The following is a 16,769-nucleotide window of genomic DNA, read 5'->3' as shown; positions in this document are numbered from 1 at the left end:
TTTGGTGGAATAGTTTTAGAATTTTGTCCACCTATCTTTTGCTTATTATAGCTGAAGGTTGATATAATTGCCTATTCTTTCAAGTAGGCTACACCTGGTTGCATTTGACACCATGACAGAAGGGATGACTACAAAATATTTTAATTTCATGTCTTTTTCCTCAACCTTAAAAAGAAAAGGATTTCCAATTTCTTTCTTTCCTTTAAGAAAATGGTGCTTATGTCTCCTTTACTAAACTTATATTATATATCATTTTATATGTTTACTTGCAAATATAAATCCTTATAGAATAAATATTTTAATTATTATTTTGTTGGTTCAAACTAGGGGTGGCCAAATTTCAATTTTTAGAACTGGAATCGTCGCTTTGGAATCGTACAAAACCGGAAACTGCCTGAACTGGAACCATAATCGGGAGATTACGGTTCGGTTCCGATTTTAAGTTTTTTAGAACCGTGAACTGGTGGTTTTGAAACTCGGTCAAAACCGAAAGTTTTAATAGCCGGTTACAACCAGTAGTTATAACACATTTTTTTATATTTTGTTTGAAAAATTTTCATAAATTTCCAAATTAATTTTCCAAACAACTATAAACGGCTATATAACGGTTAGCTATGTTAAGAATATTTATATAAATTAGATTTTTTTTAGTTTTAAAATTATGTGAACTGTCCAGAGAACTTGCGTTAAAACTGTACGGAAAGTTTTTTATTATAACTTATTTAAGATTTATGCATAGAGATTCAATATCAAAGTATCATTTGAATAATTGGGCGTTCAACATTCAATATCAAAGTATCTTCTTTCCAACTTTTATTCTTTAACAATCATTCTTTTTGTCTACTTTAAATGTCTAAAAAATAAATATTAAATCATAAATAAATTTACAAATTTTATAAAGTTTTTAAAAATAAAGATGAAATAAATAAATAAATAAAATGAAAAACAAAGTAAGTTAAAATATGTATAAACGAGTATAAATTTTAAAACTTTGAGTATATTAGATAATATCAGTTGTTTTAGTAATTATTAATTGTGATGAACGCTAAATAGGGTTGTAAATGAACTAAATTGTTCACAAACTATTCGAGGTTCAACTCGATAAAAACTCAGCTCGATTCAAGTTCATTGTCTAAACAAATCAAGTTTGAACAGAATTTTAAGCTCGTTTAAATAAACGAACCAAGCTTGAACATAGGGTAATTCAGCTTGATTAGGTTTGTGAACTCGTGGACAAACCTGTGAATGGGCTTGTTTAGTAAGTTCATGAACGGGCTCATTTAGTAAGTTTGTGAGTTAGTTCGTTGAATAAGCTCGTGAACATGCTCATTTACAAATTTATTCATTCTTATTTCATTATAAATGTATTATTTTTATTAAGGGAAAATTATTATTTAGTCCCTCAGTTTTTACATAATTATCCAACTAATCCCAAGTTTTGCGCAAATATCTAACTAGTCCCTCAGGTTTAACTCCGTCTAATTAAAAGGTCCTTCCGTCCGAAAAGTTGATTTTTTTCCATTAATTATAGACTAAAAGACTAAAACACCCCTCCCTAGCTGACGTGGACCATACTTATTCATTGATGGGAAAATTATTATCTAGTCCCTCAGGTTTTACATAATAATCTAACTAATCCCAAGTTTTGCGCAAATATCTAACTAGTCCCTCAGGTTTAACTCCGTCTAATTGAAAGATCCTTCCGTCCGAAAAGTTAGTTTTTTTCCGTTAATTGAAGACTAAAAGACTAAAACACTCATCCCTAGCTGACGTGGACCAGTATGAAGCGATAAGGCAGGGAATTGTATAAACTAAAAGACTAAATAATAATTTTCCCTATAATTTTATGCACATGTAGAATTGTATAGACTAAGCTTAATTACACGAGTAGGAAAATTAGACTTCGTTAAATTTAAAAATGAAAATTGAAGAGTTTCATATAAAGTCGATGGAGACATAATCATTTTTCTCTCTTAAATGTACGGTTTAGTTTTAGATTATGAATATTTGCAAATCGAAAACCATTAAATATAATTCTGTCTCTAAAATATTACTATCTTCATTCTATAATATTCATCACATTTAGAATTTCATGTCTTTTAAAAAAATTATTAAATTTGTATAAATTATAATAAATTATTGAATAAATTTTGACAATATTACCCTTAATTTAATATTAATCTCTAAGAAAATCATTAAATTGAAGTAATAATTATTAATCGTACACAAAGGGTAAATATGAAAAAAATATTTATTACTCCTTAAAACCGCAAATATAACAAGTATTTTAGACTAAATTAGACAAATATTTTAGAACAAACTATTTTCTCAAATCTGACAACAAAGATAGTATTAAAAAAAGGATAAAAAAATTAATTTGATGTTCTAATTAAATATTATTAAATTTAAGTGAATCATGAAAGTAAATACCTCTTCAAAAAAGTAAATACCTCATTTTTCTTTTTACCCCAAATTATCATCATAGTTTCTTTTTTAGAAAAAAAGTAATAAACATAAGTTTTTATTTTATTCATATTTAATATGCAAATTTTATCAAGCAACATTACTATTATCATTGATAAAATCTAAAAAAAAAACAAAGTATTCCATCTATTCATAAATACTTTTAATGTTTTTATGGTAATTAAGTAAGTAAATTTATTCTTATAAATTATAACAAAATATTGATTAATTTTATTAAGTAACAACAGGAGATGTTATATGATTTTGGAAAATTATAAAAATAATTATTAAATTTAATATAAATAAGGATAAAATTGAAAAAAAAAATTAATTACTCATTAATATTCTAAAAAAATATATATTTGGGAAGAAAACACCGGCTCTAAAACAATAGTTATTTATAGTTAAAAAAAGTAATTATTATTGCCACCTATATTATTATAATTTCATAACTTTGAATATGAATATTAATATTTAATGCAAGGTTATCTGTGCAAAAGATAAACTAGGTATATCATTATGGCATAGAAGGAACAAAAGGGAAACAAACTAGGTATATCATTATAGCTTCATACTGGTCCACGTCAGCTAGGGAGGGGTGTTTTAGTCTTTTAGTCTTCAATTAACCGAAAAAAACTAACTTTTCGGACGGAAGGACCTTTCAATTAGACGGAGTTAAACCTGAGGGACTAGTTAGATATTTGCGCAAAACTTTGGATTAGTTAGATAATTATGTAAAACCTGAGGGACTAGATAATAATTTTCCCTTTTATTAATACTGATTTCAAAAATTGTTATAATAACAAATATATTGCTAAATTATGATATATTTTTTGGTTATTGATTACAAACATACGAGGAAATAAAATTATTGATTAAGAGTTATATAATACTTTAAAATAGAGAACACGTTCTTGTGTTAAAACTACATAGTTTTGAATTAGTTGGACCTAATTAAAATTATATACATAGTCATATTGGTATATGAATGATATGTAATTGGCCAAATGCATAAATATATCCATGTACTTTACATAAAAAATCTTATGGCATCCCAAACTTTGCGAGTGACCTATTATGCCTTCTTAAATTACAAATTTTGCTAACATTATGAAACGACCCGAAAATTTAATTTCGTAGAATTTTCATTTAAAAACTAAATTTTTTATTTCAACCAATGAGATTATACCAGCTAGTATTTTATTATTGCTAAACTGGACCCGTAAACCAAATTGATTTTTTTGAAAACCAAGCAAATTGAGCCAAATCATGGAATTAGACCGAACCGGTTCGAATCGAACCGGAATGGTCTAGAAGCGTTAGCCTCTTTCTTTTCTTTCTTTTTCTTTTTCCTTTCTTTTTTTTTCCAGCGGAGTCGCGCGATCCCTACCACCTCCCTCTCCTTTCGTCTCCGGCCACCACTCGATCGGAACGGAGTGGCGATCAGTTCGTCTGACGTCGGTGGTCATGATTCTAGCCTCCCTTCACGCCGATCGGACCTGCAGCGGCGCGGATGGAGCTGTCTTCCTTGCGATAGTCTCTCTTCTTCATCTATGGCGATCCACACCGTTTTCGGCGGTTTCAGTGGAGGAGACAGGCGCCAATCGACTCTCCACGCCGCTATGAGTAATTCCCCTCCATAACTTTGCGATTTCATCAAGGTTTGAGAAGTGATCGTGTGCGGAGGAGGTGCAGCTGCTGTCGGGCCCGATCCGGCCAATTAGAGGACCGATCTCACTAAATTAACACTAAAAATGGAATCCTTGGTCTATTTTGAGTCGAGTGGTGTGATCGTTGTGAATTTCTGGGCGGTTTGACGATTCCGGCCACCGTGTACGGCGGCGGCGGCGGCGCTCCGGCGAGACTCCGGCGAGGACTCCGAGAGGCAGAATGATCTCCTCTTCGCGTGGATCATGGAATTGTGGTCCGATTCTCAAATGGTACGCCCTAATACCTATTTCCCAATTTTTGTTTTAAACTCCAAGTTTAAAACTATTAATTTATCAAGTTGAGATCAAATATAACCCTTGCTATGAAATTAATTAACTGGTATAATGTAGTTAAAAATTTATTTTTGAACATTGTCAAATATATTACATGATTATTATTATAATTAGGTGATTTAAGGAGGATAAATATATTAGAAGTAGTTAATTAGATAATCATTAGTTTAAAACTAGCCGATTGTGCATAAGAAAAGTAAGGCGAATTTTAGTTGGATAACGGTTAGATTCGAAATTTTGATAACTTAATATTTGGGAGGCCTAGCCATTTTCGATATTGATATAAAAACCGAATTTTAATAGGTAGTAGTTATAATAAGTTATTGTTGAAATATATTTTAGCTGTTTAACAAATTAGTTACCGTAAAGCTATTAATTTAGTTAACTAATGACTTAATATATGATCTTATACGGATATTATTAGAATTAGTTTGTAAATTTTTGGTTGAGTGTTGAGATTGTTGTTGTGGAAGGAGGATGGGATTTTAAATTGATTGATTGCCCGACGGATGGGCTGTGTGCATTGATTAATAAATATATATAATTTTGTGATATTTGAGCAGGTAGATAGTCCAATTTTCAGGGGAGGTGCTGCCGAAATTTCGATAGAACTTAGATTAGTTTTAAGTAATGACATAATTAATAAGTTTATTTAGATTAATTCTATAATTTCATAACTATTAACAGAGTGCTCTAATTATTTAATTATTTATTTCCATTATTATAAATTATTTTATTGTTTGTTTATTCTTAATGTTATTTATTTATTTATTTAATTGCACTTGAGAATGGTTGTATAGTTGTGCATTGCATTACGTTGTCAAATTGATTAATATGTCTGCATTCGAGTGCAATGTTTGATTAATTGTGTTGTGATATTGCTGTGCTTTGCTTGTGTGGAATTGGGATGAAGTGGGTCACCATGGGTTTGTGAGACCGTTACCGTTATATGGATCCTGATTATGATTACCGTTACCGTTATATACCGTTACTGTTATATGGATCCTGATCTGATTACTGTTAGCCGGGTAAATGGGAGATCGGCGCCCCCATGTGCACCTACCGTTACCGTTACCGTTAACCACAGGATGGCTTCTTGTTGTTGGATCCTGATAATCTAGGTTTGATTGAAGCCCGCAGGGTGGCCTCCTGTTGTGAGCGCTTGATGATCTAGATTGGATGGAGACCACCGGGTTGCCTCCTGTTGGTATGAAAAAGAAAAGAGAGGATAGAAAAACAATGAGAGGGCTGGTCAAGTGAGGATTAGACCGGTCGGCCAGTATGGGGGATCGGCTCCCTGGTGCACATGTGAGAGGATGAGCCATGTGGGAGGACGGCTCATCGGGGGTTCGGTGACGCCACTGACCAATTTCCACGTGATGTGATTATTTGAAGGTGATATTGTTTGTGAGTGCTGGTGATTTGCCATTTGTGTGACCGGCTGCGTGAGCATATAACTAGTCGGATGACTATATTTGTGTGACTGCGTGTGTTGTGCAATAATTATTACTTCTTAGAAAACTCACATGTCTTGTTTGATTTTTCAGGAAGTTAAGTTTTTCTTTAATTCGATTTTGGCTATGTTTCTTCGGCGCGGGGCAATAGAGAAATTTTCCTAGTTCCATAAGTATTTTACTATGTAATTATGTGTATAAAAAAAGCCATGTATACCAAACGGTTAGTGATTCCGCAGTTGTAAGATTTACAGATATTTAGTCGTGTATTAACTTAGACAAATTAATCCTGTAAGCCCATATTAGAATGTGATTGTAAATTGGGCCCGAACTATGGAATGCTGTAGGAGATAAAATTGGGCCGAGAAATAATAAAATATTGAGGTTCATTTTTCATAATCATATAGGCTGAATGTTGAAATTTATACCGAGATAATAGATTCTAGTGTTTCAGGCTGACTACGGGCCTCGGGGGCCTTAAGCTTACCTGGGCCCTAGTGCCGGTCCGGCCCATGGAATTGGGTCGTGACACATTATTTCCTCTCTATACTAGCAGTTACATTTTTTTCCGTTTTGACATTTATGCGCAAAATATTTACTTAATGTGTGGTTAGTATAATATTTGAAAGAATAATTTTCACATTTTCCAACTATCTAATAAGTGTTTAATTGATCAAATTTTAGAAGTTTGAGTATTCAATAAAATAATTTTTACAAATTGAAGTATTTAATTGATACAGTTTTATAAATTGAAATGTTTAATAGATCAAAATAAAATTTGAGAAAGCCACGAGATTTTTTACATAAATATAAGGGTGAATTTATGCATTAAGCCATATATTATTATAAGTAACATCATTATATACAGTCCTAACGCTAAAAGTTAAACATTATAGATTGTGTTCGACAATAACTTATCGAGTAACTTTTAACGTTTTGACTAATCACTGTTAACACTCTAACCACTATTTTTTTAATAATGTTCGGCAGTACTGTTACCAAACAGCGATTGAAGAATGAAAAAGATGATTTCATTCATTGATTAGCTAACTCAGATATAAAGTTTATATACAAGATAAATAGAAACCGTCAAGCTTATCTATAGTTAACTATCCAACAACTTAGCTAACAAATATAGTAAGTACAGCTAACTATCTAACTATTTGTTTAACTGAGTGTTGAGATGGCAATCTGAGCTGGCACCACTTTCTTTGTTTATTGGAGCTAACACCCCCTGCAAACTGGAGCATATATATTCAGCATGCGCAGCTTGGACAAGAGTGTTTGAAAATGAGGTGCAGGCAGTGACTTAGTGAAGATGTCCGCTAACTGTGCTGTGGAAGAAACTGGCAGAAGTTTGATAACACCAGACTGAACTTTCTCTCTTACAAGGTGACAATCAATTTTGATATGTTTTGTGCGTTCATGATAAGTGGGATTTGCAGCTATTTGCATGGCAGACTTGTTGTCACGTTAGAGTTGGATGAGAAACATGGAAATCAGATAACAAATACAAGAGCCACTGAATTTCACATATTGTGGAAGCTAAAGCCATATATGCAGCCTCTGAGGAAGATCTTGAGATAGTGTTTTGCTTCTTAGCTTTCCAAGACAATAAAGAAGAACCAAGATAGATGCAATATCCTGTGATTGGCTTTCTAGTGTCCACACATCCGACCCAATCAGCGTCACTGGAGCTCTTTAACTGAACATCAGATTGAGTAGAAAAGAAAATACCAGCACCAGGAGCAGGCTTCAAGTTCCTTAAAACTCTATGAGCAGTCTGTATATACACATTAGTTGGGGAATCCAAGAATTGACTCAATTGTTGGGTGACAAATGAAATATCTGGCCAAGTAGAGGTTAAATATAACAGCTTGCCTACTAACTGTCTGTATGCAATAGAATCTTGTAAAGGCACTCCACTATCTTTACTTAATTTTACTTTAAGATCCATTGGAGTGGCTGCTGGTTTAGAATTGATGAAACCAATATTGTTAAGAATATCCAGAGTGTATTTCCTTTGAGTGAGAAGAATACCAGATTTTGATCTAGCTACCTCAAGGCCTAAAAAGTACTTTAAGTCACTAAGGTCCTTGATCTTAAAAGTGTGGTCAAGATTTGTTTTTACTGAATTGATCTCATCTTGATCAGTCCCTGCAAGTAAAATGTCATCTACATATACCAAAAGAATGGTAATGTGAGAAGAAGTATGAATGACAAACAAGGAGAAATCTGCCTGAGACTGCTTGTAACCGAGAGAGAGTAAAAACTGAGTCAATTTATAATTCCATTGCCTACTAGCTTGTCGTAAACCATAAAGAGATTTTTGCAAATGACAAACTTGATTTGGTTTAGAAGATTCAAATCCTGGTGGCAAAGTCATATACACTTCTTCATTAAGGTCACCATGCAAGAATGCATTAGTAACATTTAACTGTTGCAAGTGCCAATTATAAGTTGCTGCAAGAGCTAACAAAAGTCTGACTGTGGTAATTTTGGCAACAGGAGAGAAAGTCTCAAAAAAATCAACCCCTTCAGTTTGAGTAAAACCCTTAACAACCAACCTCGCTTTATACCTTCCCACAGTACCGTCAGCCTTATACATTATCCTGAAGACCCATTTACAACCTATAATAGGTTTATCAAGAGGTTTGTTCGCAAGTTTCCACGTGTGATTGTTTTTCAAGAGCAGAAATTTCTTCCTGCATAGCTTGCTGCCAGCAGGTATGTTTAATGGCTTGGCTGTAGGATTAGGTTCAAAATGAACCGTAAGAGCATGAGAATATTGTTTATAAGATAGGGATAAGTGATGAGCAGAATAAGTAGAAGACAAAGGATAAAGAATATACATGTTACCTGTGGGTCCCGAATGTGTATGGCACAACCCAAGAGGGGGTGAATTGGGTTTTCTAAAAACTGAAATAAATTTTAGAAATTCTAAATAAGAATTAGAATTCTAAGTGCAGCGGAAAAACACACAGAACTTTGTGAGAGTAGAATATGGATTAGAATTTCCTCACAATGTTCTAATTTTAGATATAAAAAGTCTGTGCAAAGTGCAGCTATTGATTAGAACAGCTTCACACTGACTTGTACAATATCAGAGTTTCTTTATGAAGGAAAGTTATTGAACTCAAAACTTCCTCATAAAGTTTGCAAGACCATATAACACTATGTGAAAGATAGTTATTAGAACTTCTTCACAGAGTCTTAATCAAATGTTAAAGTAACTTTATGATGAAGAGTTATCAGGATTAGAACATCCTCGTAAAGTTTAGAAAACAAAATAGAAACCCAAACAGTGAATTATACTGGAAATAGAACAACAGTTAGAACATTGTATATTCACTATATTAGAATACCAGAGTTCTAACGTTTAGAATAGATGAAACTTATTGTCGTTTTAGAACATCTGAATATTAACAATTTCAGCGTTTCTAAAAATTAAACAAGAGTGTGAAAGAGACAGTATCAACCAAACTTCAGAAATAAAGAGATCAACACCAAGAGTTATAGTGGTTCGGCACTAACTCGCCTACATCCACTCCCCAAGACACATCTTGAGATCCTCCACTAAGTTATCTCTTTTAAAGGGTAAGAGACAAACCAACAGTACAAGGCAAATAGATCAACAACCTAGATCTACCCTTTTATCCCACTAGATTTTTCAAAGGTTCTAGTTAACCTCAACCCTTTCTATTTTTGGTAGAGTACAGAAAACTCAATTCAAGACATTGCTATCCCACACATGGAGAAGGTCGCTTGATAACCTCTATCTCAATAGCTTCTAACCTAAGCTATTACACTCAAAAGTTTAACAAAATAAAGAGTCTGTCTACTGTAGAATACAGATTCTAAATGGACAGAAAGAAACGCCTATATAAGCACAGGAAAAACAATTTTATCAGATTAGAAAATCGATTAGAACACAGAATTGTTTTTCAAAAAGAAATTGTAAAAATTCTTTTCACTTTAAATATTGAAGACGTTATGTGTAGAGATGAAAAGAAAATGGGGGTAGAGTAAGTTTTGAGAGAAAAAGATTCGTTCAATGAGAGTGAGTGCTCTTAAAACAATTACTCTTACTTCACCAAATGTTTAAGGCGTGAGTATTCCTTTATATATAGGAAACAAGAAAGCTGTCACTTTTGGAAAGAGATTGAAAACAAAATATCTTCTTTCCTTATTTTAGAAGATGTGAGAATCTTTGTTACCAAAAATTATTTCATCCTTTTTGATAAGAGAATAAAACCCGATTTTCACTTTCCTTTAGAAAAGATTTTTGACAGCATTTATTTTGGAAAGAATTTATTTGCGGAAAGATGCACTTACCAAAACCGAAAGAGATTTCCCTTTCATTTTAAGGTAAGCGAATAACTTTGAAACACCTTAGATCTTTCAAAATATATTTCCGAAAAAGTAAATGATTTTATTACCAAAAACATTAGAGAAGAAAATCTCTTTAGTTTTTAGGAAAAATAAATCTTTTCGATTTAAAGGAATATTTTCGAAAATAAATTATTTTGAAGAAAACTAATTTTTCCGAAAAAATATTTTTGAGAGAGAAAACGATTTTTGTGCTCATATATAACCTTTCTCTCTATCCTACAAAGTTTCCTAAAAGCCTAGATGACTAGGATCTTCGAAATCTTCACTCTCAATGTAGGACTTGCCTTGTATGATTTCTTTCCAAAAAAATTCTGCATAAAATAAAATTAGCACAAATAATATAATTTAAATATATTTGTTTTTGTATTAATCATTAAAATCCGAGATTTGACCCTTGAGCCAACATTACCTAAAGATGCAATAGCTGATGAAATGAAGTTGCAATGATAATCCTTTAAGTAAGACGGTGGATCTTTAGTCCTAGTAGAATGCCTAATAGAAGGAATGATAGGCATTGCAACCTGTGATGCAGAAGGAACAGATGGTATAATAAAAGAAGATTGATTAGAAGGACCAGGTGGAGGAGAAGATGGAGAAGGAGAAATGGGAAGGAAGAAGAAGGAAGATCAAAATCTGAAACAGATGAACTTTGAGGCAAAGGTTTTGAATCAGAGGAATGAAAATGAGAAACATCATGAAAAGGAAAAACATGTTCATAAAAACTGATATTTCTAGAAAGAAAGATATTTCTGGAATGAAGATCAAGAAGAACATATCCCACAACCTAAGCTTAAATTTTAGAAATTTTAAATGCAGCATTCTTCATATTATATTTTTTTTGAATATTTTAATTTTCCATAAATTTAGTGAAGTCCATTCATCCTACAGAACAGATTTTCTCTCTAACATATCTTCATGTGTTTTTTTTTTTCCCCAATTATTCCTTTCCTAAGATATGTTTTTAACTTTCTTGACTTTACTTGTATTATTTTATTTTTCATATTAGAAATTTACCTTTTCAAAGTCATCCCAAATCATTTTTTTATGTTAGGCCATGTATTTTTTACTGTCCAATAATACAAGTTATAATTTTTTAACAATTTTTTATTATATATTAAAATGGCTCAAGGAGTTACTGTTCTAAATATAATATTTTTGACAATTTCGACGACAAATATGTCTATTTTCCTTTTATTATCTTTTTTTTTTTTTTTTTTTTTGGAGTTCCTAAAATAAATTCACAGGCTGATAACTTATTTAAGATTATGCATAGAGATTCAATATTAAAGTATTATTTGATTAATTGGGCGTTCAACATTTTTTTCTTTTTTTCTAAGTTTTATTTGTAAAAATTATTCTTTTTGTCTAATTTAATGTCACAAATATAAATATTAACTGATAAATAAATTTACAAATTCTATAAATAAAAATAAAGATAAAATAAATAAATAAATAAAATAGAAAACAAAATAAGTCAAAATATATATAAACACATAAGAACGAATCTGAAACGTATTACAAATTGGATTACCAATTTAAATCAATAACTTTTCTTTTTTAAGTATTTAAGAGTTTAAGATTATCTTTGTTCTTTGAGGGTCTTTCCGTCGCAAATGAATTTGAAACGTTATTACAAATTAGATTCCCAATTTAAATCAATAGTTTTTCTTTTACCTATTTAAGAGTTTTAAGATTATCTTTGCCTCTCTGAGAGCCTGCCCAACACCAATCCAAATTAGTTAAATAAGTGGTTTTCGAATACTGGATGATTAAAATCGAAAAAAGATTATCTTTTTCTTTTCCATTTTGTTTAAGTTAGTTGTTTAGTAGTTTTTTATAAAATACGAAAAATTAAATATTATATGAGTTAACTTTTTATAAAATACTATTTTAACCTCTAAAAGTTAATTCAAATGCTATATTACCAAAAACTATAACAAAATAGTGTTTACATTTTAACCATAAAACTGGTATAATAATAAACTAGTATCATCAATATTTAAACATATAACTAAATGTTGAGAGACCTTTTTTTTCTTCCTTTGTCTTTGTAATTTTAATACAATATCGGACATGTTTGCTGAATTAATTTGCGAAATATTAAAAATATATTGCAGGCGTATTATTGTATATGGTGTTGAGTTGAAATTGTTTATTATTACAGGTTTTGATGGTATATTAAAGAAGGTTGATTATGTAGATTAAAGCAAAACTTACAAATTTTTTATGAAATTACCGAAAAAATAAATTCTTTTTTTAAATATATACATTAAATTTAACAATAATTTATCGACAAAATAGCTACAAAATTTCAATAAAATACTGACAAAATTTTGTCTACTTTTTGAAAAAGAATTACTGGAAAAAGTTATTAAATTAGCCACAAAATTTTTGTCAAACTTTGTCGCTAATTTACCGATAAAATTTTTGTCGCTAATTTACCGGCAAAATGTATTTTTGTCGCTAAAAAATTAGCGATAAGTGTTTTACCATCAAAATTGTTTTGTCGCTATTTTGATGGTAATCAATAATTAGCGTCAAAATAATAGGTTAGAGATACAATTTTTTGTCGCTAATTTATTTTTTCAGTACAGTCAAAACGTTAAAAACTACTGAAAGAGCCTAACTAACAATAACTTGGTTATTTACAATATTATTATACATATATATTTAGAAGACGAATTTTACATTAAAATAATTCTTAAATAAATATATTAATAAAATAGGATTCTTACTATCTAATAAACACTATAAAAAATCAACATTTCTGCGACTGATATTTGCGACTGACATGAAACGGTCGTAAAATAACGAGCGATTTGCGATGAACAATGACTAATAGTTTTTTCCGCGAAAAATATTTGGAGAGTAAATATTCGCGACCGATTTGCGACCGGTTCAGCGACCAAAGTGCGATGGCTCGCATATAGATTGCAAATATTAGGCGCGAGATTTTCCACCACCACGGTTGCGATAGATTGGCTACAAACTTGCAACCATTTTTATGTTTTTCGTTTAACGATCGATTTTGTCAATCGCAACTCGCCACCAAATAAGAGTACTACCACGTTAGACATTTTACGACCGAATACTTATTGTTTATAACCGATTATGTTAGTCGTAAAAAAAGGATTTTAAAACGTCTTCTTTTGCGCGACGGTAGCTCTCCTCTCCCTCTCTTTTTTCTTTCTCTCTCTCTTGGTCGCCCCTTCGTCGCTGTGTGACGACTGCCACTGCTGGAGGGTTATGGATGCCGAAAATCGTCGCCTGATTGTGGTTCGACGTAGCTGAGTCTCTGAAAACTTCTTTTTTTTTTTTTAATATCAGTTGCATTTTTGTGATTGTTTGGGTATTTTTTATTTTTTGCTATAAAATACTATATATGCAATGTATATATGTTAATGGTGTTGATTTTATTATAGTTGATTATATTTTGGGTTTGTACATATTTTTTATTTAATTTTGCTAATTTAGTTGTATTTAGGTTAGTTTAATAGTTGATTTTATTATATTAAATTATATACATATGAAGTTAGTTAATTAGTTAGTTTAATTCTGTTAGTTAGTTATATATTAGTTAATAATTAGTTATGAATTAATTAGGACAGAATATCATTATTAGGGTTAATTATTTTAATTCATTTTATATTAGTTAGTTGTTATTTACTTAATTAGATGTTAATACATTATTAGTTTAATTAGTTTTATTAGTAATTAGTTATGTTTAGTTTGGTCAGTTTAATTATTAGTTATGTTTAATTTTATTTAGCTGGTATAAAATGTGAAATAAAATTGTGAAATATAGTTTAGTTTAGTTAGTTTAATTAGTTATGTGTAATAATTAGTTATGTTTTGTTTTGCTAATTTGTTTTGCTTTAGTTTAGTTAAGTTGTTTAATTAAATTGTTGTCTCAAATGCATACAAAATAATATTAGTTTATTTTAGATAATTAACTAGTAGTTCATTTTTAGTATTTTGTTAATTATAATATTGGTTAATTACGAGGTGGATGGGATTAATTTTGGTTGATTGCCCGATAGATGAGCTGTGAGAATATATTTTTTTTCACATGCAGATACTCCAATTTTTAGAGGAGGCTCTGTTGGATTTTCGTGAGAATTTAAGCTTTTTGTTGTCTAATTAACTTTCATTTTCAATTTTATTTTTTGCTAAAAGGTGGATGGGATTAATTTTGGCTGATTGCCCAATAGATGGGTTGTGTGAATGTGGTTTTTTTTACTGGCAGATACTCCAATTTTTAGGGGAGACTCTGCCGGATTTTTGTTAGAATTTAAACTTTTTATTGTCTTATTAACTTTCATTTTCAATTTTATTTTTGCAAAATATATATGGTTTGTTATTTAATGATATATATGGTTTATTTTTGCAAATGATGTGTCACAAAAAATTTTAATCTTAGTTAGTTTCAGAAAATAACTTATTCTTCAATATTTTTTACAAAAATATTCTTAAAACAACTCATTCTTTCTTTTTATTGCAATATTGAAAATTTAATTAAATAATGTTAAAATTTTAATTTATAAATACTATAAAAACATTCAAAGTTATTAGTCTTTTTTTATGACGTGCGTGATACGTTAACTATTCTCATTATATAATTAATTTTTTTACTCTTTAATTTTTTATTTATATAATATTAAAATATAAATTTTTATTTAGATTAAAATAGAAACAAGTGGTTAATTTGTATTGCACATTGTCATACAAGTTACTTGTAATGCTACTTCTTATGTACTTAATTCTTGTAATGCTACTTCTTATGTACTTAATTCTTTTTTTTATATGTAACGAAGTGATTTCAAATTGAATTGATAACGACAAAGGAAAAAATATATGCACATGCACACAAATTCCTAAAACTCCAAAAAAGTAATCTAAAATAGAAATATATAATTTAGTTTTTTCCAGTTTTCTAAACACTATTTCTTTCTAGTCAAACAGTTTTAGAATATAAAAAAATATATATATCAAGAAAATTAAGCATGCTTAATCATCAATCGGCTATCTATTTATTGCAAGGGAGATATAAATCTCTTACTAAATTAAAATGATAATAGTTACAAATTATTCAATAATGAAAAAGAAAATAAAAATTATTATTGAGGATAAAACTCTTTTCATATCCCAACTAACAAAGAAGAAGTTCAATATATATAAATATATCAATTATATATATTTTTAAAATTTAAAATTTAAATTGTTTGCCAATTCCATTTAAATTGTTCGCCAATTCCACTCACACATATATTTATTTTATTTAAAATAAAATTTGAAAAGTAAAAATTTAAAAATTTTAAAAGGTTTAATTATGTGTATTCTATTTGAAAATTTTATTTTTTAAAAAATATACCAAATCAAATCATACAAACATAAAGAAAAATATTAAAAAAATAATATATAATAATATATCTTTTCTTTTTTATCTCTTTTTAAATAAAATATTATATATATTCTATTTGAAAATTTAGTTAAAAAAATATATCTAATAAAATCATATAAATATAAAGAATCAAAGACTATTAAAAAAAATATATTTTTTATTTATCCCCAAAATAAAATATTTGAAATTATAATTAAAATAGAATGAAATATTTAAAAAATAAAAGTGATATAAAATTGCAACTTTTTGCAAGTTATGAATTAGTTCAAATTAGAAATTTAATAACTTAAAAGTAAAGAAAATCAACAACGATAGGCGAGGAGCTTTCAACATACTCTTGATAATGAAATAAAAAATTATTAATAGCGAAATTAATACACCCTTTATGCAAAGAAACTAAAATTTATTTAATATTCAAAGCCAAAAAAATAGGATTAAAAAAATTTTTTTACAACAATTAAATATATATTTAGAGTTCTAATTTCTAATTAAGAGTAGACAAACTTTTTAAACAGCGTTCTTAATATATATTTGATATAATAAAATATAATATATAATATATATATAAAATATCAATTCCTAATTTGTATTATTAAATAGATGATCTTATATATACCCATTAAATTAAGAAACTATTTAGTATATACAATCATATTAATATTTACAGATATCAATGTGAATTTCTAATTTTTATCTTTTATTTACTATTTATTTATTAGTTTTTACATAATAAATTTTTATTATTTATTCACTCAACGTTTGTTTATTATTTATTTATTTATTATACTAACTTTTACCATTTACTTATAAAGGTCCACTATTCTTTAGATAATGAATTGTTTCCATTAATTTAATATTTATATATTTTATTTTAATTATTTTGTCTGTATAGCATCGTTCATATTATTTATTAATTCTATATTATATTATCTTTATATCATGTTGACTTCTTCTATGTTCTCGAATGTAATTATTTCGCCCTTACATCTATTATAAATATAAAATTATTTCGTCTTTATAAAAAAAATATAAAATCTTTTTATTTTGTCTTGTTAG

This window comes from Jatropha curcas, chromosome 3, assembly GCF_041381405.1.
Source record: "Jatropha curcas cultivar XTBG-Jc1 chromosome 3, XTBG_Jcur_1.0, whole genome shotgun sequence".
NCBI lineage: Eukaryota > Viridiplantae > Streptophyta > Magnoliopsida > Malpighiales > Euphorbiaceae > Jatropha > Jatropha curcas.
This window is presented reverse-complemented; position numbering follows the sequence as displayed.